Raw genomic sequence first — 24,880 nt, forward strand, 5'->3', positions numbered from 1 at the left:
TCCAAATCCCGGGCCCCCCCTCCACTTTTCTGCTCCCTACACAACCTATCCTTCACTCACTCTTTCTTAGATCTGCCCTCATGCCCAACTCCACTCCTAGGCAGAGACATCCTTTCAAAACTCCACGCTACTCTCTACTTCCACGTTCCCCATAGTACCCAATGCATCAACCCAGACTGCTCTAGGGCTTCTAAGTTTCTTTTACTCCTCCAACCTCCCACCTTAAAACATGCAACCTTTCCTTATCCTCCACCCGTAGTTAACCCTGCTGTTTAGGATACTTACACACCCTCAGTCACAGAACACCACACCCCCGTCCGCATTACCCTTAAGGAGCCCACCCAGTTCCTATCACAGAAGCAGTATCCCATCACCCAAGCAACTCTCATAGGCCTAAAGCCTATCATTTCTCGCCTCCTCGCCAGTCACCTACTCCGCCCAACAAACTCCCCTTTTAACACATCAGTTCTACCAGTTAAAAAGCCAGATGGAAGTTAACACTTAGTCCAGGACCTCAGCTCATTAACCAAGCTGTACTCCCGTATGTCCAGTAGTTCCTAACCCATATACTTTACTTTCCACAGTTCCCTCCAATACCACCCATTTTTCTGTTCTAAACCTAAAGGATGTTTTTTTTTTCCCCACAATTCCTTTACACCCAAAACCTCTTTGCCTTTAAGTGGGAAAACCCCGACACCCACCTTTCATGTCAGCTCACCTGATGTGTACTACTTCAAGGTTTCAGAGACAGCCCCCACCTTTTTGGACAGGCCCTTGCTCATGACCTCTGTACCTTATCCCTAAAACTGTCCACTCCCCTTCAGTGTGTTAATGATCTGCTCCTGTGAAGCCCCTCTCAAAGAGACTGCAATGCCCATACTATCTCTCTCTTTTAAACTTCTTGGCAGAACGGGGGTATTGTGTCTTCCCTAAGAAAGCACAAATATGCACCCCCTCAGTCACCTAACTAGGCCTAGCTCTTACCCCGCAAACCCGAGGGCTCACAGCCGACTGCCTACTTGCCAAACCGTTATACCAAGCTGCTAAAGGCCCTCTCTATGAGCCTTCAAACCTTGCACAGCCTATTACCCAACCTTTCCGTTTACTCCAGAAGGCTCTCATCTCAGCCCCCATCCTCACTCTCCCAGACCTCACCAAACCTTTCTCCCTCTATACTGATGAACGACGTGGAGTTGCACTAGGTATTCTAACCCAGTCTAAGGGACCCACCCTCTAAGTTATCATCTACCTCTCCAAACAACTTGAAACCACAGTTCGCGGATGGCCTGCCTGCCTCCAAGCACTGGCGGCAGCTGCTGTCCTCAACTTTAGAAGCCTAAAGCTATCTCCCCATGCCAACCTAACAGTTTATTCAACCCATAACATCAAAGATATGCTAGCTCACTGCAGTGTACTAAATCTCATCTCTGCCCCATGGCTCCTCCAGCTGTATACTCTATTCATAGAAACCCCCCCAAATCACCCTGCTAACCAGCTCCCATCTAAACCCTGCCATTCTCTTACCTGAAGCTACAACCGCCCAAGACCCTACACACTTCTGTGTGAACACTGTTCAAACTTTTTTCATCCTTTTCCAAACCTAACAGACCAACCCCTTCCAGGTGCCTCCTTTATTTAGTTTGTAGATGGCAGCTCCTTCCTACATCAAGGACGCCAACATGCTGGCTATGCTATAGTGTCACCCCCCACCACACACACACTATTGAAGCCAATCCGCTCCCCCTAGGCACCACCTCCCAAAAAGCTGAACTCAGCACCCTCACTCAAGCTGTCACTCTAGCAGCCGGACAACAAATTAACATATATTCAGATTCTTGTTATGCATTCCATATAGTACACTCACACTCGTCTATCTGGAAAGAATGAGGTTTCCTAACTGCAAAGAACACTCCTGTCATAAATGGCTCTCTCATCAGCAAGCTCCTTCAAGCTGCCATACTCCCACAGAAAGTTGCCATCATTCATTGCAGGGGCCACCAAACCCCAGACAATCATATATCAGCTGGGAATGCTTTAGCAGATCAGGTAGCCAAACGAGTAGCCCTACAACCCATGCAAGGCCAGTTTCTGTCCCTGTCCTTGTTCTCTCCTCTTTACTCAGAAGGAGGTTTCCAAGCCCAAAACCTTCAAAAGCAAGGACTATGCTATGTCAAGGAAGGACGCTTCGTTCTTGCTCACTCTCAAAGCCTTCCTCACCTCCAAAGCCTCCACAACTCTTTCCCTGTTAGTTACAAACCTCTCTTTCAACTTCTCTGCCCTATTCTCATTTGTCCTCGCCTTTCCAGTCGTGTTCAAAAAATCACCCAGTCCTGCTCTATCTGCCACTCAGTGTCACCCCAGAGCTCCCTCTGGTCGCTGTCTTTTCCTACCCACCAACCCCGGGGCCAGATGCTAGGGCAAAATTGGCAAGTAGACTTCACTCACATGCCGCCCAATAAACGGCTCCACTATCTTCCAGTCTTTGTACTTTCTCCCGGTAGGGAGAAGCATTCCCAACAACTTCAGAAAGTGCAAATATCATCACTCAAACTCTCATCATACATATAGTTCCCCGTTTCGGACTCCCAACATCATCCAGTCTGATAACGGGCCCGCCTTCATCAGCCAAATTACCCAAGGCGTCTCTACATCTTTAAAAATAAAGTAGGTTCTCTACACACCCTACATGCCTCAATCTTCAGGCAAAGTTAAAAAAATTAACTCTGTCCTTAAAGCCCAACTCACCAAGCTGGCTCTAGAAACCCACCAGTCTTGGACAAAAAAAAATCTCCCTTTTGCCCTCATGAGACTCCGTGCAACACCAAAAGCACCCTCTTTTTATAATCCCTTTGAAATCATGTATGGCTAAACTTTTATCTTGGGGCCTCCATCCTTACCAGACTCTGAGCCACTTGGGATTTACCTCCCCTCCTTAATCCAGACACGATCTTTCATTTGTAAAGCAGCAGATGAGGCCGTGCCTCTCCCTGTTAACACCTCCTTGTCCTCTCAACATAACTGTCTTGCAGGTACAGACATGTTTATCTGCCAACCCGACCCTCACCCAAAAGCTACAACCAAAGTGGACAGGCCCCTACACTGTGATTGATACTCAGCATGCCAACTGCAGTGGGGGTCCAAGGACTTCCCCACTGGGTCCATTGCACCAGGGTCACGCTCACCCCTAAGGCTACTTCTTCCTCCAAAACATTAACAGTGGGCCACACCCTCGGAGACCCTGTATATAATAACCTAAACAAAGAAAAACGATCCTTAAAGGTAGGAGGAAGCCAAAGATGGCAAGGGAACAAATGGCCTCTGTAAGGGATCATTGAATATTACGGTCCTGCCACTTGGTCTGAGGATGGTTCATGGGGTTATCGCACTCCTATATATATGCTAAGTAGAATAATTAGACTACAGGCAGTTCTAGAGATAATCACTAACCAAACTGCCTCAGCCCTGGAAATGCTCACGCAATGACAAAACCAAATGCACGTGGCAATTTATCCAAACAGGCTAGCACTAGATTACTTATTAGCAGAAGAGGGTGGAGTCTGTGGTAAGTTTAATATCTCTAATTGCTGTCTTAACATAGATGATAATGAAAAAGCAGCTCTAGAAAGATTGCTTCAAACATCAGAAAAGTAGCCCATCTACCAGTCCAAACCTGGGAGGGATGGGATGCAACAAACCTTCTGGGAGGGTGGTTCTCTAATTTAGGAGAATTTAAAATGCTGGTAGAGCCAGTAATCTTCATCACTGGGCTCCTCCTGTTTCTCCCTTGTGTTATCCCACTGATAATAAAAGCCGTTAAAACTCTTGTTAAAACTACATTTAACCACCAGACAATCCAAACGATGCTCCTGCTACAACACGATGGATACCAACCCATCCCTCAAGAATACACCCAAAATTAAGTTTTTCTTTTTCTAAGGTGCCCACACCACCCCTATGTCACGCCTGAAGTAGTTGTTGAGAAAGTCATCCCTTTTCCCTTTTCTGTAACGAAATAGACAAGAATGTAAGATTCTCCGGGGGGCCTGAAAGCTTAAGGAGATGAATAATTCCTCCCTTCTCAGGCGCATTCCCAAGGCACAAGGCTACTTGTGCCAGCAGCACGAGCCAGCAAGATAGCAGAAGCAGGAAGAGAGCCAGCCAGAAGACACTTACCTGAAGATCGAGAAAGAGGCCATCCAGGTACAACCTAGCAGTTACTTCAGACTAGGACTCTTCCTGTTCCCAGGAGATTATAAAACCTTTGCCCCATCCTCACTTGGGGCTGATGCCATTTTAGGCCTCAGCCTGCCTGCAACCAGACACTCATTAAAACAGCATGCTGCTCCACACTGCTGTGTTGTCTGTTGGCGTGCTTTCGGGGTTTGAACCAATACAAGAACCTTACATTAGGTAGCTGTCCCAGAGAAATAACAGCATATATACAGATAAACACATTGATTCAAGTGTTCTTAGCAGCTTTATTTAGAAAGCCAAAAATTAGAAACAGGCTAAATATTCCTAAACTGATAAATGGATTAAAGTGGTATATCTGTGCAATGGAATACTATTCAGCAATCAAAGGAAGCAAACCACTGATGTGTGTTACACCATGAGCAAACCTACAAAACACACCGAGTGAAAGCTGCCAAATGCAAGACACCAGGTATTACACAATTCACTTGATGAGAAATGTCCAGAAAAGCCAAGTCTGCAGAGACAGGCAGAAGATTAAATGGTTTCCGATGTGGTAGAGAGTGAGAGAGGTTGGGCACAGAGTGTGACCCTTAGTGGATATGAAGGATCTTACTGGAGTAATGGAAATGTTCTAAACTGATTTACTGTGATGGTTGCACAGCTCATATATTTACTAAAACTCATTGAATTGCACACCTGCAAAGGGTGAATTATATGATATATAAAATATGCCTTGCTGAAGTTATATATAAATATGTATTTATTCTACATCAAAGATGTGGTTGTAAAATGTTCCTCGATCCTGACCCGTGATTTTTCTCCTTCTCTGGTTTAAAACATTTCCATTTAGGGGAATAGCCCCAAAGCCTATAAAAACTAGCTTTTAATTCCATAAAATCGAATTGGGAGAGCTTTTCGGAAATAATTCTGCTTTGGAAAGTGATATATAACTGTGAAGTTATCCATTTTGCAATCAGTTTATACAATTTACTGACTATCCAATGTTGAGAACTCACCTACACATTTTCATTTCTTTTAGAATGAATTTTTATGATGAAGCTTTTATTTTAAAATAAATAGAACTAAATATTAAATGGCATAAGAGCTTATTATCTGTCAAAGGGAAAATAAAATAGAAACAGGCTGAAAGCTTCATCCTGAAGTCTAACATGTCTTTCATGAGGTAATTTATCAAACAGCAGGGACAAAAAAAATAGATACAATTTAAAGGGGATATTTATCTTTATAAATTTGGTAATTTTTGAAAGTTTTTCATTTAATTCTTATTGGATTATCACTAGTCACCTCAATGATTCTTTCAACAAGTCCCCTGCAGTTTGAATTTCTGACAAAATTGAAGATAAAGTGTATAATTTACTAACATTTCATACAATGAACAATTAAGCAAGGAATATGTTTGCAAAATCAAAATTTGGATATATTTTTATTATTTTCAAATAAAGAACATCTGGCACATATCCCAGACTCTACATCCATAACAGAAATTAAAGCAATTAAAGTATCATTGAGGATTACCAATAATAATATAACATAAACAATGGGCCTCACATTCTGTCTAGACCAGTTACCATAGTTGAAGAGACTAAAGTAAGTAGAGATTCCAAATTTCTTATTTTTCAGTTAATATTAGCAACATTTGCCAGGAGTTAAGCTAGGTTAGGGGTTAATCAAGAAATAAAGAATCCAGAAAAGAATGGATGATACAACCTCTCCTTTCTCTCTCTGATGTATAAAAACTGATCTACAGGGGACATAATATCTATAGGGAGCATCTTAGTGTCATTAAATCTATTACTCATGGGAAAAATTGAAACTGAAATCCATTAAAATGATTTCATAAACATATGATTGCTGTTTTGAAATGTCTGTAGACAATCTAATTTGGTAAGTAATTCACTAGACAAAAATTTGTATGAAAATTAAATAAATAAAAGCTACACAGTATCTTTGCCATTATTCTGTCACTGTTGAAGAATAAACTAGTGGCCAAAATGTATGAAAAAAATGTTCAATATCACTCATCATCACAGAAATGCAAATCAAAACCACAAGGAGATACTATATCACACCAGTCAGAATGGCTTTTATTAAAAAGTCAAAAGCAACAGATGCTTGAGAGGCTGCAGAGAAAAAGTAACACTTATACGTTGTTGGTGGGAGTGTAAATTAGTTCAGCCACTGTGGAGAGCAGTTTGGAGATTTCTCAATGAACTTAAAACAGAGCTACTATTTGACCCAACAATCCCATTACTGAGTGTATACCCAAGGGAAAATAGATCATTATAACAAAAAGATGCATGCACTCATATGTTTATCACCATGCTATTCACAATAGCAAAGACATGGAATCAAGCTAGATGCCCATTCATGGTGGATTGGATAAAGAAAATATGGCACATACACACCATGGAATACTATGCAGCCACTAAAGAGGATGAAATCATGTCCTCTGTAGCAACATAGTTGCAGCTGGAGGCCATAATCCTAAGTTAACTAATGCAGGAACAGAAAACCAAATACCACATATTCTCACTTATAATTGGAAGCTAAATGTTGAGCACACATGGACATTAACATGAGAACAATAGGCACTGCAGAGCAGGGAGTGAGGGAAGATGGTATGGTTTGAAAAACAACCTACTGGGTACTATGCTCACTACCCGGGTGCAATATACCCATGTATCCAAAATGTAAGTTAAATTTTTTTAAAAGAATAAAATAGGTAAATTTATTATTCCATTATAGATTCTTAAGTATTTCAAATCAAAAACAGCAACTTTCCTAATAAAAATGTTTAGTATTAGTTAATAATTTTAAAATACACACTGCATTTTATAGTAATATTTTTTCCATAGCCCATTTCCAGTAGCCAATTACCTAAAAATTTTTAAAAATTTTTTTATTGGTTTCAGATCTCACAATAAAATATATGCATATAGGGATGGCTCTTATTTTGGGAGAGGGTCATAAAATATCTACTTAACAGCCATCCTTAAAAGTCACTGCAATATTATGAAAATAAACACAAAATTATTATGAAAATCTACTTTAAAAGTGTATTTGTTCTACTGCTAGCTAAGTATCAAATCAAAGTAGACTGTTTTAGCCACAGAATGAATGCATCTGCTAAATCTGTATGTTAAAATAATAAATTTAATTACTTCCTTTTCCCACTTGGGAAATCACATGTATTAAAATATGCCCCCCATTACAGGTGTGTGTTCCCCCAATATTATAAATCTCAACCATTCCAGCCGCAAATTCAGAAACAAGAGCCTCAATAAGGTAGACCATCTTAATCTGGGCCCATTCTCTTTCAAAACTCATAATTTTCTTCTGGCTCCAAAAGAGTGGCTGCTGTGACTTGACACCTAATTTAATCTTTTGAAGACATGTTAATTTTTACCAACTCTTCCACCATTGAGATTGCTAACAACTAAATTAATGGAATTTAAAACTAAACATGCAGAAAGGCTAGGTTAATAATAATAAGTAATAATATTATAATATTAATGATAACAATAAGTAACAATAATATACTAATAATGATAATAACTGACATAATAATTAATAATATAATATTAATGATAACAATATCTAACAGTAGTAGTAAATAATATATTAATAACATTAATGATAATAATAACTAAGCTTAGTTCCTACCTTATGAAATGGGTGGAGATGTGGTGTCGTTAATGACATTTACAGAAGAGGAGCTCAGAGTTAGTGAAATTTCCTAACACATAGTCAGTGGCAGTGTTCTTTGTAGAAAGAGATCAATTGGTCTCTTGTTTTCTCTGAAGCTACATTTTCTTGCTGTTGATATTCCCTACCCTTTTGCCCTGGTTTGATTTTGAAGTTAAGACAAAGCAGGTAGAGACTCCAATACGTAGAAGGAAAATGTACCCACTTCTTTCCTCCAACCAGCTCAACTCCCTAAAAAGCTTCTACTCCATCTGCCAGACTGATACTTCCTTTCAGTTGTTACTGAACTTAGTCCTGCCAATGATCTCCAGGTTTTACCTGAACCCTTTCCACTGCAGCAGCCTTTGCCAACATCTCCTCCCTGTTTGGCACAGGAAACGCCTGCTCTTGCCTGCCCTTTCCACAAGGTTTGCATTGTCTGCCACTTCCTCATTCCATTTTCCCCTCCCCATTGAAGCTCAGAATTCTTCAGGATACCCCAAAATAGTTGATTCTCAGAAAGAGTTTGAGAAATACTATTTCAAATAATCTGAGGAATCTTTTAAGTCAAATGTTGGTTTCTCCCCTCTTTTTTGCATATTTCTTTTATGTATGATGTGTAATTGTGTTTAATTGACAAAAAACTCATTTTTGAGTAATTTTAAAAGATCATATTGTATGCTGCATTTAATGTACACTCTTAATTACTTAATAGTATTCTAATTCTTGGCTAATATGATTAACAAAGTGTCATTCTCATTTTTTATGTGCTTCTTATCTCTTCCCCTAATGCCAAATCCATTAATTAATTTAACATATTTATGCCTTCAACATATTTATGTTGTCCACAGAACACCTACTTCCCACTTCTATTTCCAGGTGATGGGATCCCTACTAGAGAAATACATTTGGTCTCCTGCTCATCCTTACTACTTCCCAAAGAGAAGTGAGTTATTTGGCTGGCAGTTGGACCATTGGACCACATTTCTTGATTATTATAATGCATCTGTCACATATCTTTGAGCACTAGAAATTGGCTTCTTTTTTTCTGGCATCTTTCCCCCGGGACCTGAGGAAGACAGAAATCCTGGGAAAATGTATACTTTTCTTTAGATGGACCATTTCAAGATTTTGATAGGCCAGCAAGGGGCATATTAGTGAGTCCACTTGACTAAGACCTATGCTACACCTTCCGATATATGTGGTCAAGAATAAAGATGATATTTTAACCTCTATTTGCCTGACTCTATCTACCTCTAAAGTTGGTGAGAAAACAAGGCATCATTGCCCTCAGACTCCAGTGAACCTCAATATATCATTCACTGTGCTCGGCACTGAAGACACAACTGTGACTAAGAAAAAGTCCCTGCTAGCAATTCTACCACTAAAATATTTGCCTTATTTTAATCTTTCAACGAGAATATTTCCAGCTTGCTAACCTGTTTCTATCTTCCCATATCCTAATGCCAAAATGATTGATTAAATTATATTAACGGCAAAATGGGGCTAGGTTTTGGCCAACTGTGGTAGCTGAGGACTTTTCCTTCCAAAACACCAAAATTACTCTCTTGTCAACAATCTTATCATCAATGACTAAGGTTTACAAATGTATTTGGACCATTATAAAGGGCAATATTTGTGTGGTTCAATTCAGATGGGATCAGGAAGGAGGCAGAGAACAGAAACTTGGGTAGGAAAATATGCAGGCAACACTAAGCTATTGCTGGCAGGTAATCCACTGAGTGATGGGAAGGTCAACTAGATGTCTCCTCAGCACAACAGATATTCTATGTTTACTTTGTGAGCAAAGAAGTTTGAAGACATCAGCTTGTCTTTCATCATGTTCCCTGGAAATTGCAAGAGAAGATACTAGGCAGTCATCCTGCTGGTACTGAATTGGCTTTCAGCAGACCCCTCAGGTACAATTCCCTGTCCCAGGCCCAACAGGAACTTCTTAAAGACACATCCCAACCAGTTCTCCTCTGCTTTCCCACACAGCTCATGTGAAGTTGATCTTGCCTCCTGGGTATAAGCAATGCAGTCTTCCTTTATCATTACTCTAATATTTTGTGAAGGAATATGCTTTACATCCTGCTTTCTTCAGAGACTTCTCTTATTGATTCTCAAGAGTCTTTCTTCTCCTAACAAAATCTTCCTCTTGGAAATGAAAAGTTATATTTTCTAAACTACTGTCTTAGTTGACTTTAAGATTATATTGTGAAAGCATTTGTGCCATAACAATTCTAATTATTCCTGAAGCAAAAGTGATGGCTCTGGCTGGCTAGGGCAAAGTCTCATAGAGAAAAGAGCCAAATAGAAAGGACAGTCATAATTTTATGAGATATATTGTCACTATAATGATGTATTCATCAAATGATGACCACGTGTCAGGCATTACACCAAGAAGGCTCACTTGGTTTATTATAGTTAAACACCATGAGATAAACTTATATACTGTGTACTATTACACTTCCCATATTACAGATTCATAAACTAAGCTAAGATTATATTCCCAAGTCAATGTAGCTTAAGTGCACATTTGACTTCTATTTAAAGTCACTTAATGACACTTATGTTCCTGAAGGACAAATGAAAACCTGTTAGTGTAAAATATATGCCTCTGCATACCCCCACCAAACTTTGTTTTTAGCATCATCTCTCCTGCCCCCATGTGTCCTTAACGAATTTTCACTCTTCCCTACCCAGATGCACATGCATTTTAACTTTTACACAACTATATAATTTTGCAAACTTTAACATCATTTTTTCATGGCTCACATATCTGTCTTCATTTCTTCTTCAACTTGAGAAATCTTAGATTTGTGTCCTAACCCAAAGAGCTCCACCTTGATAAGAAGCTCACCAATTCTCCAAGCCAGAGCTGGGCATCTCTTCTTTGTGTTCATTTGTGACCATTTGTATCTCCCAGCACTAACCACACTGCAATTCTCTATCTCTCAACGTGTCTACCATATTAGAAATTGGGTTACCTTAGGAAAAGCAAAAGTAGAAAGAAGGAAAGATACAAATATGAAGCACCAGATGTATGTCAAACACACACTGGTAGATGTGTTCTCATACCTTCTACCCCATATTTTCACCTGCTATTTCATCCTTTAAAGTCTTGAAATATATGTCATTGTAGATATTTAATTTTTCAAAGGTACTAACTAGTAAGGTAAATTCAGGATGTATACACATGTCTCACCCAAGCTGTATGTCCTTTCTTCTAGATTCTGTTTTCTTCCTCTAGGCACCTTCAGCCCATTGAAAAATGCTTGACATGTAATCAGTGCTCAATAAATATTTGGCAGATAGAAGAATAAATAACATTTATAAATTTAACTAGCACTTTCAAATAATCATCAAATTGTGCTTCACAATGAGTCTGAATAAATTATGTTTGTCTAAAAACCAATGTCTAATGTGAGGATTAGCAAGTTACTTAAGAAGTTGTCTTTTAAAAATATATGATACCATTTTATTCACATAAAGGTAAACTATATGAGTCCACTAAAATGAGGACTGTTGATCTCTGAAGAGTCTAGAGATGAAATTATTGAAGTCTAGGAACACATTAAATTTTGTATGAATTTTTTTTTTTGAGATGGAGTTTTGCTCTTGTTGCCAAGGCTGGAGTGTGATGGTGCAATCTCGGCTCACTGCAACTTCTGCCTCCCAGATTCAAGCAATCCTCCTGCCTCAGCCTCCTGAGTAGCTTGTATTATAGGCACACACCATCATGCCTGGCTAATTTTTGTATTTTTAGTAGAGATGGGATCTCGTCATATTGGCCAGGCTGGTTTCAAACTCCTGACCTCAGGTCATCCACCTACCTCAGCCTCCCAAAGTGCTGGGATTAAAGGCATGAGCCACCACACCCGGCCAATTTTGTATGAATTTTATACATTCTTCCAGGGAAATAACCTACAGATGTTATAAAATAATAATTTCAAAAGTTCTTTGACCCCCAAATGATTAAGAAATACAGACCATATTATTTCTATATTCATTTCCCTCTACAATTATGTAATAATAAATGAATAAAGTACTCAGATATATATAGTGTTTATTTCTGAGCCCTAAAATTTCATGAAACTGTAATGGAAATTAAACCAGAGAAAATATAATTAAAACACTCAGTTTTAAATCTGATGTAATCTACCAGTTCCAGCAATTTCTATCTTTATTAAGATAGCCAAATTAGACTGAATAGTTAGTTTTTATCAGTTTGTTTGTATGTTTGTTTTTGAAGGGGATGTGTAAGTGGAGGGGCTGGTGGTTTTTTGTTTTTTGGTTTTTATTTTCAGTTTCTGAGATCTTCCTGTTTGTAACAAGCTGACAAGTACGAAAAGATAAATAAATACAAACGTTTGTTTCTCTCATCACTTTCAAGTCAATTTGAAGTGCTTATATTGTACATATTAATAAGCAGCTCCTGGCTTTGGTACTGCTTAGACCACATCTAGTAAGAATGTATACAAAAACTATGTATCTTGAAGAAAGCATACTTATAACAATGCCCTTGTCTACAAGTCCAGGTATGTCCAAACCAGTATTAGATATTTGAAAAATAAAGGAAAGGCATCTAAATTAGAAAGGAAGAAAAATTTTCTCTGTTTGTAGACAACATAATCTTATATAGCGAAAACCCTAAAGTTTCCATAAAAAATTCTTATAACTAATTAATAAACTAATTCAGTAAAGTTTCAGGATACAAAATCAACATCAAGTAACTATCTGAAAAAGAAATTATTACAAATCACATTTATAATAGCTTAAAAAATAAAATAACTGGGAATACATTTACTCAGTGAAATGAAAGATCTGTACACAGAAAACTATAAAACCTAATGAAAGAAATAGAAGACATAAATAAATGGAAAAATATCTTGTGTTCATGGATTGTAAAAATTCATATTGTTACAATGTCCATTCTACCCAAAGAAATCTACAGATTCAATACAATCCCTACTAAGATCCTAATGCCATCTTTTTCAGAAACTGAGAAAAGCAATCTTAAAATTTTTATGAAACCACAGAAGATCCCAAACAGCTAAAACAGTTTTGAGCAAAAAGAACAAAGCTTGAGTATCATACTTCCTGATGTCAAAATAGTATTAAGTTTTCATATTCTGTTCATATGGTGATTAAATTTTAAAATAATCACAAGCTTTATTTTAAATTGTTTGGGCAATATTTTTTCACTTATGAAAGTATACTGCTCCCTACATACCATCTACAATCACTAAATAAAGTTGGAACATACAAAAACTAGTAAAACATATATTAAATCCAATAAAATAAAGAAATACATATTTAAGATAATAAAACAGTCATTTTTCCCCAGAAAAGTTAGCATGTCATTGAATTAGACTGATTTCTCTACATTAGAAGAAAATTCATTCAAAGACAAAAAAAAATGAAATATTGAGCATTAAAATTTGCCTTCCAGTAGCAACTATAAGTTAATTTTAAACAATCCCAGTAAAGTACAGCACACAAATAAATAAATAAATCATAAAAGAAAAGCTGCAGTTGAGATTTATTGAAAGTGAGTTCCAATATTGCATGAATTCCAAATTAGGCTTGACTTGGAATATTCTGTTAGTTCCTAAGGGAAATCAATACTCTTTAGAAAATAAAAAAATATGTGTTTTCCTTTCCCTTTTTAACAAAAAACTGAACTCAAATATTTCTTTTAGAAGCTTAGAAGGCACACAATCCCAGAGTGACTTTAGATAGCTGTACAGAAACAAAAGCACACAAAGAGGAAGGAAAGTTGCCAGAAGTTAACTATATTCCCACTTGAAAGGGAAAGAAAATGAACCTTTCCACTTTGTCTGGATTCCTGGAGGAGCTCAATTTGATCATTTTTCTCCCTCTCTAAAAGCAGAAGCATGTATTTTGAAGTTGTTATCATTGTCTATAAAAGGAACACATTTCAATCAACAGAATAAGAAAAGAACACCACTTTACCAGTGAAATACATTTTGATGATCTTGAATGGTTTTGCCTTCCAATTCAAAAAATTTCAAGAGGAAATAACTTATATTTGCAAATTTAACAAAATTGCAAATGTATTTACATTGAAAGGGTCAGGAATTTAATAGCATTTCCAAGTGAACTCTGGGCAGGTGCATACTTAATGTTACCCAAAGTTCCTGTCACACAATGGGCTGGTTTGCCACAACCATTACCATTTGCGTGGCATCAAGTTAAAATAAGCTTTCAAAAGCCTGGAAGGAGAACAAAGACCCATGAGGATCAGCTTCCAGTCTCAGGGCTCTTCCTAGATAGAACAAGAGAAAAGGTTTTCCATCACTGTGTGGTTGGAGTCACAGGAAGATGGGTAGCAAGAGGAACTCGGTCAAGTATTACCTGTGTGTTGATGAGTTTCAAATCAGTTTTAACCACAGCTAACCAAGATGCTCAGCTTCTCTTTCCTTCCTTCTTCCCTAGTCCAATTCACTGTGTATTCATTTTGTGAGGGACTCTGTCAATTCTTAGAACCTTGCAATTGCAACTTCCTTTGCCATGTTTCCAAAAGCCGAATCTGAATCCCTATTCTCTGGGCTTTTCCCAAAATCTCAGAGCTGCTGTGCCCATGTAGATTACAGGATGAAAATGCTGCAAAATTATACCCACCAGGGCGTGAATGGTGGGAGCTGGCATACAAATATCCCACTTCTTCCACTTATCAGTTAGGATAATTCTGAGGTATGCATTTCCACTGTTTCCACAATTTCCCTGAAGGATCAATCTCTTTTTATGTATGGTAGTGACAGGCTAAAAGCACCCTTTCTTGGTTTCTTTCAATCACTTTATCATTTGCTTATATGTATTTCCTTCCTATCTCAAAAAAAAAAAACCTATTTGAATATGAATCCTTATCTCAGGGTCTGCTTAAGGGAAAACCTAAACAAAGAGACTTTAATTCTAAACACATTTACTGAGGATCTACTATATTACTTTTGTTAAGGCATGTCCAAGTACAAGGACTGACTACTCAAATACATTCAAGGGTGGAACAGTGTATTAGTCTGTTCTCATACTGCTAATGAAGACATACCTGGAACTGGGTAATTTACGAAGGAAAGAGGTTTTATGGACCTACAGTTCCAGATGGCTGGGGAGGCCTCACAGTCACGGCAGAAGATGAAGGAAGGAGCAAAGGGTGGTGGCAGGCAAGAGAGAGCATGTGCAGGGGATCTCCCCTTTATAAAATCATCAGATCTTGTGAGACTTATTCATTACAACGAGAACAGCACGGGACAGACCTGCCTCTATGATTCAATCACCTCCCACTAGGTCCCTTCCGTGACACATGGGAATTATGGGAGCTACAATTCAAGATGAGATTTGGGTGGCGGACACAGCCAAACCCATATCATCAGGAAATAAATTTAAAAATGAGAACAGATGTACAACATATGCCCCATTTAAGACAGGGTTTCACTATTAGGCTTCTGTCCATTTTTGCAATGCTGGAATGCCAGCCATTGCATATCGGTGTTCTGGCTTTTCGAGGAAAGCTGAAAAAATCTTGAAATTTGAATATTGTCAGTAATTCAAAAAGGATTCATTTTGCATATAATATTCTTCATGACAGCAAAACTTGTCTATGTACTGGACTTGACCCACAGAATGCTAGTTTGCAAACTGTACACTGGAGATTAAAAATGAATAATTCCTGGTTCATATATATTAAAGAAACTCGCAATTTACAAAGGGTAACAGACATGCAAGTAACTAGCTATGAAGTTGATTAAAATGATAAAAGACATATATATAATCAAATAATAATTTCAGAAGAAGAAAGAGACACTCTGATTGGGAATGATGGAGAAGGAACATTGGAATGAGTTCAGAATAGTAGTATATACCAAGAACAGCTTATAAGTGACAAGTTTCAGAAAGTATTGTTACAGAAAGCTCAAAATTAGAAAGCAAGACTCCACTCATTATCCACAAGAGTGTCATGTCACAATCCTAATCTAATTTGGGGAATTATCATATGCTATAGCTGCCCCTAGGAGGCTCACAATGCACATTGATGTGTTTAAAAACTCTGATAAGTCCCATAGGAGAGAATCATGGTTGCCTCTGTTTCCCCTGGCATTTTTTCACTGCTTTCAGAATCTTTCAATTCTATGTGGACACTATCAAGAACATTCTGAGAAATGATGTTGTAGGGATATCTCTGACTTTAAGATAAGCACTGAAAAAAGGAGGAATGTACTAATTTATCTACTCAAGTGTAACCTAAAATAATATATTCAGAGAACTTTATAAACCCTCAAATCTAAAAAGTTGGTGTATTACTCATGGTTTTCCAAAAATAAATATAATAAATACATATGCACACACATACATGTGTATATATACATATATATATGTATTTATATACATATTTTAATTTTATATATAATATAGTATTAATAGGATACACATTTTTATAAAACATATTACTAATAGAATATATATACATTTATATAAAGTATATTACTAATAGGATATATATATTAATAGGATACATATACACATATAATTGTGTGTGTATATATTTTATTGGTTATAATTTAATGTGTACAATTATATTAGTTAATATTCTAATACGTATATAAAATATATGACTAATAGGATATATATATACACATATATGTGTATAGATACATGTATACATATATACATACATATATATGGATATGGATATCCTTATAAATGTATGTTTGTTTATTGATTGATTGATTGATTGATTGAGACAGAATATTGCTCTGTAGCCCAGGCTGGAGTGCAGTGGCGTGATCTCAGCTCACTGCAACCTCTGCCTCCTGGGTTCAAGCGATTCTCCTGCCTCAGCCTCCTGAGTAGCTAGGATTACAGATGTGTGCCACTACCCCGGTTAATTCTTGTATTTTTTTAGTAGAGACTGGGCTTCACCATGTTGGCCAGGCAGGTCTCAAACTCCCGACCTCAAGTGATTCACCTGCCTTGGCCTCCCAAAGTGCTAGGATTACAGGCATGAGCCACCATGCCTGGCCTATATATGTGTATGTATATGTATATGAAAATACTATGGATATATATGCATACGTATATATCTGTATACATATATGTGTATAAAATATACAACAAATATATATTTATTCATATACATATTTTAATATGTATATAGAATATATAATAGGATATATATATCCTAGGATATATATACATACAGTTGTATATTTGTATATACATGGTCTGAATGCCATTATGCTTAAAACTACCCTGATTTCTCTCACCCACACAGTGTTCCTCAACCTCCTGCAATAGCATATGAGAATGGGCTCCTGTGAGAATGGCCTCCTCCAATGGCATGTGAGAATGGCCTCTTGGGAATAAAACAGCCAATATCCCAAGACTCTGAAGCCCTTAGACATGGGTGGGCAGTAGAAAAGGAAAGTCCTCTCTCCAAAGGTCCCCTCTGAAAAAAACACTTCAATGCCAGCACTGACAAGAAGAGTTGGCTAGACTTTGAGACTTAAAATCAATTCCCTAGCAAATTCATGTGCCAGAAGATATATCAATGCCTGAATAAAACCAAATTACTACTTGGGCCCTACAGCAGAAATAATCTTCAGAAATCTTCTAATAATTAGGGTTCTAAAAATCAGGAACAGGTTTACCTATTACTATGAAAACAAGCATCTTCAAGTTTACAAGATCACAGTGAGCCTGGAGGAATATATTTGAAGGCAAGGAAGCCCCCATATCATGACCATGGTGACTCCTATTATTATAGACTTCCCATTTGACTGGACAGTTAACAGTTCAAAATTTCAGATATGATATTGTCCTATGAGGAAATCAATCTCCTAAGTGAACATCTCTATTGGTCTTCTCCAGAAACAAAGCAGACAATACTTTGTTCTCACGGGCATAATTTTATATTTTTGATTTTAGATATTTTATATAATACTTACATGTACATATTATGTATACAATTAATTTATGTATATATAATTATATTAATTTTACATATATCAATGATTCTGGGTTTTAGCATGTGCTTTTCGACTATCACGTTTCTTCCAGACATTCAATGTGACGGATCAGTTAAATGCTTGCTATCAGTTTTGCACAAAGCATTGCCTCTAAGAGCTCATTTCCCTGTTAAATAGGTTATCTAAAGTTAATCTATCTAAAGTCATGTTCATTTGATATTCCAGAGGTGAGTTTATATAAGGGGAACAATTTAAGAGCTGCTTCCTGAACCTAGTCTTATCCCTTTGTGTTCTGGAAGAAAAGGATCTCTATGAAAACCTCATTTTTCCATTCTACCACTTTTGACCATTGGTGATATCTAACAACCATCAATTAGGCAATACACAATAGTGTAGGAAAAGGAAAAATGATAAAGCAAAATAGATTTTAAATAACATACACTTGTGGGATAAAGACTATATTTCCAAAATTTTTTATGAGGCTATAGGTGGACTAAGAAATTATTTATGAGGCTATAGCTGAACTAAGAAATTGTTTATGAGGCTATAGTTGGACTAAGAAAAAAAGAGAAGATGCAAATAAAATCAGAGACACATTTCCTTTTTCACTACGTGTTTCATGTATGTTCCCCTTGCCTTCAGTCAATCTCAGCATCACTGGGGTCTTTGCCTACCAGGCCATTCCAAACCTTCATTTCTAAGTTAGTATTTTAAAAGGAGTAATTTCAAATCTGGCCCCGTTTGAATATCCTTCTCATCTGCTGAAGCACTTTGTCCTTCCAATTAGCCTTTTCCGTTTCTGCACCAACATTTTTCTCCTCCAAACCCACCACTCTGCCCAACTCATCTTTCAGTGAATTATTTCTATCAGTGTGGTAAATATCTTCAAATGTTTCCACCTTAAAAATATAAACCTACTTGTTTCCTCATACATTCCTGCCCACGGAACCTTTGCACATGTCCTATGTATCAAAACTCCTCAGAAAAACAGTCTACAGTGGCTGTTTCATCCTCCCTTGTACCTGTTACCATAAGGCTTACACAACATAGTGATGGCTAACTTTATGTCTTAATTTGACTGGGCCAAGGGGTGCTCAGCTTAAACATTGCTTCTTGGTGTGTCTCTGAGGGTGTTTCCAGATGATACCAGCATTTGAATCCCTAAACCAGATTATTCTTCCCAATGTAAGTTGTCATTACGTAATCCATTGAAGGCATGATTGGAACAAAAAGGAAGTGGAAAGTGAAATTTGCCTGTTTTGCTTCCAGGCTGCCTGTTTGATCTGAGATGTTGGTCTTCTCCTTCCCTTGGACTGGAATTTACACCATCATCATCCCTGTTTCTTTGGCCTTTGGTCTCATACTTGAATTACCACCAGTTTTTCTGGGTATATATGTGTGTGTGTGTGTGTGTGTGTGTGTGTGTGCCCTATTGGTTTTATTTTTTTGGAGAACTCTGATGCAAATGTCATATAGATTGTTAGTGGTTAGACTAAATTAGAAGACAGTTCTTCAGATTCCCATTGCCTAGCACTCCTTCCATACCGGGTTACAAGCAAATGTCATTTTATATCTGATATTAAATTTTGTATTGTATTAACTGAAATATTGTTTTCATAGTCATTGGGAGTAGGGCGCATATGGAGGGTTTGAAATAGTAATTGCATTCTGACTCTAAAGCAAAACATGTGTGTTGATACACCCAGTATAGAGCACGTTCTACCTTGTCTGTTTGTGATTTGTGGGTTCTGGGCATTTTATCACAGCTAAGAAGTGTTGGACTTGATGAGAGATCATGAGATCAAGAGAAGGGAAAAGAGGAGATGAACATTCTTCACTAAGGAGAGGCTCAGAGTAATTTCATTTTGCATAAAAGTGGAAAATATGTGCATAAAAGATATCACATTTTTCAAATATTATTTTTCATAGGTCTTTATGATTTGTAATGGGTATAACTGGATCTTTTTTTACTTTTTGTATATTATATGCAAAGTTTTCTAATGTTCATTCTTATGACAATTTGATCAGAAATATTTCCTCCAAAATAAAGTAGGAATAAATATGACATATTGAAAGTTTTTCTTCCGTCTGTGAAAAGTAATCATCTATCATCATACTCGAGATCTGATGCATAAGATCAGACGCATATTCACCTCCCATTAGAAGTAAAATGGCTCCACTGTAAACTTACATTAAAATAAAAAAAAACACTTTCATTGAGATGTAAATATTTTATGACCAATGGCATACAGATGCAAAATCATGTAGTAAGTAATCCTGATGAATGGCATTCCAGTTCCATCCCGACTTTACAAATGATGGAATTAAGATTCAGAGAGTTTAAGGGATTTGCTCAATGCTATCCTGGTGCTTAGTGGCTTCCTGAATCCCAGTACTCCCATTTTTCCATCAAATCAGTATGAACCTAGACTCAATAAACGTTTTGTTTTAAAAAATTCAGGCAGCTTCCTGAAAGAGGTGAGTTGGGCTTTGGAGCAAACAAATTTTTGTAGACTTGTCTTCTTGTTACTGAACATGGATGATGTCAGAAGTCATTTTCAATGACTTTAAAATCATAGGATGGAGAATGTTATTATTTAATCAACAAGTATTATTTAGCTGCCTCTGTTTACCAGGCACTGTTTAAAAGGCACTGGGATTCTGACAATAAATTTATAAAAAATCTTAAATGATTTACTCCCTCACTTTGTGGAGTTTGCAATTTGGAATAAAATATAAATAACATAGTATTCAAATCCAGAACTTTTAAAAGCTCTTCCGTGGTGTATACACAGTATTACTCTTCTTGCTGATTTTTTTTTGTAAATAATCTATTTTAGCGAAAGTGATTAATGTTTATTTTGAAAATATTAGTCAATACAGAAAGATACAAAGTACAAAAAACACTAAAAATCCCAGTACCTGGAAATAATTAGACAATATTTGATTTTGTAATTCCATCTGGATGTATAAACAGGAACTATTTTTATGAAAATTGGAATATATATTTTTTCTTTTTTACATTCTAAAAATTTTTTCTTGAAATATAGCATACACATAGAAAAGTGTGAAAATTCCAAAGGCACAGCTTGATGAATTTTTACAACTTAAACACACTCAACAACATCATCTAGCTCAAAAAATAGAATCCCAGAAATCGTATGACTTCTACCACATCAATTTTTCTTGCCAATTTCAAAACTTTAGATAACTGGAATTATACAATATGTACTTCTTTGTACCCAACTTGGTCTTCAACATTATGCACATGAGATTCTTCATTGTTGTTGCACGTAGAAAGATTTTGTTCATCATCATCACTGTATTCTGTTGAATGCATGCAGCACAATTTATTTGGGTGGTTTCCAGTTCAATGTTATCACAAATATAGCTGCCAAACACATTTTCCTTTATGTCTTTCAGTAGATCTGTATTTCTGTTGGAGATCTACATATGCATCTATATTCATATCCACATCCATATCTCTAGTTAGATATGCCTACATATAAGCATATATTTTCTGGGTCATAATGTATGATTATATTCAGCTTTAGAAGATAATACCAAACAGCCTTAGAAACAGTTTGTAAAATATCCATTACTACTGGCAATGTATAAGAGTTCTTGTTACTCTATATTCTGGTGAAACTTTATTATTGCTATTCTTTTAAGTTGTAGCCATTTGGATGAGTTTGTAGTGATATCACATTGTGGTTTTAATTTTATAATGACTGATTAAATTGAACACCTTTTACTAAATTTTTTGAAAGATATACTCTTTAGTAAACCACCTATTCCAATCCTTTATTTCTTTCTGTTGGATTGATCATCTTTTTTCTTAAGATCATATTCAGTAGATGGATAAAATGAGATCTTTGTTCTACAAGGTTATGTGGAAAGAACTGCAAAAGACAAACATTGTAATCCCGATTTTAGTCTCTAGTTTCAACTCAATGAGGAAGCGATGCTAAATCTTAATTGACGTAGTTGAATTATCCCCATGTTAAGAGGATCTTAATTCTCCTCTTACTGTTCGAGTTGCTTTGATTGGCCCAGAAATCCCTGCTCTTTTTTTCTGGCTCTTTTGTTACTAGAGTGGGCAGGCACCTAGTTTGCCTAAGACACTCCCAGTTTACATCTATGGTCTTGCTTGGTGCAATTATTAATATCTCCCCCTTTTGCTATCAAGAATGTCCTGGTTTACGGATGATTGTATGATCATTCTACTAATTATGTATAGGTTTTTGTTTTGTCAGTTTATCCCAAGAATGATACCTGAGGCTGCCATTCTATCCTGAATACTAAGCATGTACTTATTCTTTTTTTTTTTTTTTTTTTTTTTTTTGAGACGGAGTCTCCTTCTGTCACCCAGGCTGGAGTGCAGTGGCACGATCTCAGCTCACTGCAATCTCCGCCTCCCGAGTTCAAGTGATTCTCCTGCCTCAGCCTCCTGAGTAGCTGGGACTACAGGCACGTGCCACCTCACCCCCCTAATTTTTTGTATTTTTAGTAGAGACGGGGTTTCACTGTGTTAGCTGGGCTGGTCTTGATCTCCTGACCTCATGATCCACCCCGGCCTCCCAAAGTGCTGGAATTACAGGCGTGAGCCACCGCGCCTGGCCGCATGTACTGATTCTGATCTCAAGAGTCAGGGTTCTCTCCAGTGCATCCACCCAAAATTGTTATGGCACAGATTTCCTCGTTTTACCACTGAAATAATCACATTATAGTCATCAAGTGTCTGGAAGCACTCCAATGAAGAAGGGAGAATGACCAGCTCTAATCTGAACATTGCTCAGTTTATCTTGTAGATGGACTCAGTTAATCTAACCCAAAATATATTATCCAGTAAACCTGTAACATTATTAAACCCTTACAAATAAAACACTTTTCTCTAACCTAGTAATATAAGTCCAATGTCTGATCAATGGTATCTATGTCTGTATGTTAACCCTTTTCAGATTTAGCTTGCATCAGGATACAAATTACACCGTCCAAAATCAGTTCTAAGAAAAACCTGTGACCAATAAAATATTGTTGGAACCAGACAGAGATGGGGCAGGGAGTAGGAAGAATGTTCCTTAGAGTTGAGGACAAGAGACATTGTTGTGACCTCTCCTGACTGGGATCATCTTTAGTGTATATGGTGTACTTTATCCAGCCATCATTCATTCAACATACACTTTGGGGAAAAGAATTACCCTGTTCTATGTATTAGGCTAAACACATGAGAATCAAAAGGATGAATAATACATGCACTTTATTTTCAGTGAGTTTACAATCCAAGAGGTCAAAAACAGATATTTTAAAATTATGGTAATACATTGTGATAAATGTTATAGTAGGTATAAGTGTCAGGTAACTTGGGGATGCAAAAAAGTGATGTGGTTTCTACTGGAATTAAACAGAAAAGCCTTTACATAATAGCTAGTTGTTGATTTGGGTCCTTAAAAATGAGTAGAAATGTAGTAGGCAGACAAAGCAAGAAATGAAACACCAAGCAGAAGATACAATATACTCAAGACAAACAAATATTCAATAGAATAACATGGTTTGGAAATATCAGTAGTCTACTATAGCCAGGATTAAGGGTGCATGTAGGAAATAATTTTTAAAAATTAGGCTGAAGAATTAAGAACCAAATCATTGACTGCCTAGTACATCATGCTAAATAAAGGCCTTCAAGCTCATACTGTAGTTATTAAGATTAGTTTAATCTGAGGAGTGCCATGAACAGATTATGTATGTCATAATACAATGCCATATTTTATTTTAAATTACATTCTTTCTCCTTACTGCTGAGACACATAATAAATTTGAGGCATCTCCCTGAAAGTCCTAGTGTAAGCATAGGAGAGAACAAAGACTGTGGTGAGTAAATAACCTTGCCCCGCCCTACACATTGGTGCAGATGTAATCAGTAACTTACTTCCATCTCAAACCTGTTCCATTTGAAAATGCTGGAGGGTGGTGAATGTGTAAATGGGCGAGATAACTTACTCACTAGAAAATCCTGCCTAAAAAAAACAATCAAAGAATTTAAAAACCCAGGGCTAGAAGTCAGAAGATGAGAATTCCAGACACAGCTCTGAAGATGGCCCTTCTCCATTTACAAAATGAGGGAGGGGTCTACATGAGTTTAGTGTTTATTGCTGCCCTAAACAATTTTACCCTTCCTAGACCTTTTGGTGGGGGAAGGATAAACAGTGGCAGCAGCTGGTAAGATCTCAGGGATTAGAAGTAAATGCCAGATACCAGACCAGGGACTGGGTCTTCAAGGTGGTCTCGTGGATGCACAAACACAAAATAGTGGAGGAAATATTACCTTTCCCACAATTCATGAAGGTCTACTTTACATTGAGGCTGATACATTTAACCGCTAACTCAGAGTATTAGATATTTTTAAATTAGAGATGTTGTAAAATTAGGGTCAGCTTTCAAACTGAAGGGAATCTGGGGACAGCACAAGCTTCTCAATGTGCAAGGTGGGAAGCTGAAAGGAGCAAAGGGATCTTCCTGTGGTCATACAGCTGGTAAGGCAAAGGCAGGATCAGAACCCAGAGCTCCACACTCACAATCCAGGACATGTGCATACTCATCTCTAGGCTTCCTCATGAACACCAAAAAGTAACTATCCAGGATCTTAAGGTTCTCTTCTCTTCAGAATGTCATCTACAACAGCAGGCATGGAAGCATATTAAAAGCAGAGGCAAGGAAGTCTGTGAAAAGCCGAGATGATTAAAGAAAACCAACCTGTGTCAAGACATGCTATGCTGAGCCGTGTGCTTTAGGTGGACCAGTACTTGAATCTTCACAACAAGTCAGTGGCTAGAAGGGGGATGGAAGGAGCATTTCTATGCCTAATTTTCTCTCTTCACCCTCAAAATAACTATAGTTGTTAACAATTATTGAGCAATCGCTACTTGTCAGGCAGTGCAGTGACATTTATAATCTCCAATCCTAAGGTACAGAAACAAGCAGGTAAAAGTTAA

General features: G+C 37.2%; 1 long non-coding RNA gene across 1 annotated transcript in view; it reads left to right on the forward strand.

Annotated features, from left to right (window-relative positions):
- Positions 1-24,880, forward strand: part of LOC129143704 (uncharacterized) — a 475,731-nt gene that overhangs the window by 434,997 nt on the left and 15,854 nt on the right. The gene's annotated exons all lie outside the window — the stretch shown is intronic.

This window comes from Pan troglodytes, chromosome 3, assembly GCF_028858775.2.
Source record: "Pan troglodytes isolate AG18354 chromosome 3, NHGRI_mPanTro3-v2.0_pri, whole genome shotgun sequence".
NCBI lineage: Eukaryota > Metazoa > Chordata > Mammalia > Primates > Hominidae > Pan > Pan troglodytes.